The sequence below is a fragment of the Plasmodium inui genome (genome assembly GCF_000524495.1).
Source record: "Plasmodium inui San Antonio 1 unplaced genomic scaffold supercont1.40, whole genome shotgun sequence".
Lineage (NCBI taxonomy): Eukaryota > Apicomplexa > Aconoidasida > Haemosporida > Plasmodiidae > Plasmodium > Plasmodium inui.
Window position 1 is genome coordinate 51891 of NW_008481874.1, and position 1914 is coordinate 53804.

Consider the following 1914-nt stretch of genomic DNA (forward strand, 5'->3'; position numbering starts at 1 on the left):
CGGAAAATGACGGGGAATTTATAAATATACTTCTCCCATTAAAAGGCTCCTTATGAAATTTATTAACTTCTACCGGAATTTACATGTAAGGGTCACTCTAAGAAGCGATTGGCATCTTCCTCATTTCTTGTACTCTGCTATACTTTCCTCAGTCCTTCTCCAACCACAGTTTGCACCACGGGCAGGGACGCTTCATTTGAGGACATTTGTGAGCATCTCTTTTCTTTTCCAATTTATACACATCACGTCTCGGACTCTTCAAAAAAGAACACCATATTCTAATTACAATGCATTCGATGAATCGAAATATACTGTATAAGTTGATATAAATGGACTAATTATGTGTTACTATTCCTTAGCAATCACTCCGCATCCATTTTGGAAAGGACATTCTCATAGCATGACTCAGCAACAGCAGCCAGATTTTCACAGGGTATTCTCTCTTCACGTCCCGTTATATTGACTTAGAGCATATTTTAATAATCCCCTTATAGTGTAAACTAGAAGAGAATTCCCAAATTACGTTAAAGAGTTCCCCATTCTGAGCATAAATCTCGCTCAAAATTGAGATGTGCAGATTCTTTATTTTTTCTTCCTTAAGCCATAATTCTCTGATTAATCCTCAAATATGGCCCCAAAACCTTATTCATAGTCCAATACGGATAATACAAGAAATAGAATGAGATTCCAATATAACTGTAACTGCCGTGGTACGGACGCATACAGCAACTTAAGATTCTATTTATAGATAATACACTTACTAACTACAAACACGAAGGTTGGCAGCAGTTTCCATTAATACATATGGGATGTCTTCCCTAAATCAGATGCATATCTATACAGTTTCTACGTGCAGTAGCATAATAGCACATTATGAATATCCTCTTTAATATGATCCCCTTCCTAGGGTAAAACCTATCTTTGAGTCACTACCAGAATTTCGCACTTTACTGTATACATATGCCAACGGCATTACTCCTAATTTAAGAATCCTTCCTGACATTAAGGAACAATAGTGACTCCGTACAGTATCAATATCCACTTGCTCAGTTTCTAGTTTAGATAAGAAGGGTCATATTTCTCTAGAAGATATTTAGTGGGAAGAATGAATACCCTTCTTATGCATAATAAAATGACAGTACAACAGTGCATGATTGAACTGATTTATAAATATCTCTCATAAATAAATATAGATACTTCCATTAATAATTACATTAACGCGCTTAAATAAAATATATTAATAGTCCCTTAGACTATCTTCCCTAATTTCTAATAGTCACATTTAAGCCGGATGCCAATATCCTTCATACATAATCAGCAGTTGCCCTTATATAATGTTACGGATAATAGTTTATAGACAAATTAATTAACAGGTACTGGAGAGATTATACAAAATGGGGCTATGGCTGCTCATATACTATCATTATAAGGAGGACAACATTCCAGTAAAACAAACATACACCATAAGATCCTTTCAAACCACTGATCGTTACTTATATTCTTATCAAGAAAAGGCAAGCGCACATTTCTTCACTTATGGGGGGGTGCATCTTTCGTCTAAATTTTATTTTAATTTTCATAGAAGCCTTCCTATATTCGCATACAGATAGCTATACCAGGTGAATATGGCAAATTAAAACCCAATAAAAAACATTTAAGATATTCTTATCAGAAATTGGGAAGACATTTTCTTGCAGGTTAATAATAAACATGATAAGAGCCATCTCGAGACTAATTATCCCCTTTCTTGTCCCAAGTAGTAGCAATAAATTACTAATAGATTTGCCATTTGATATCTAAGAAATCAACCAAATAATGTCTCTACAATGCGGGTATACAGTACAATATATAATAGTCATAAATATAATTTTATAGGAAAAGCATGTTTATTCAGACTGCACACAACATTAATAC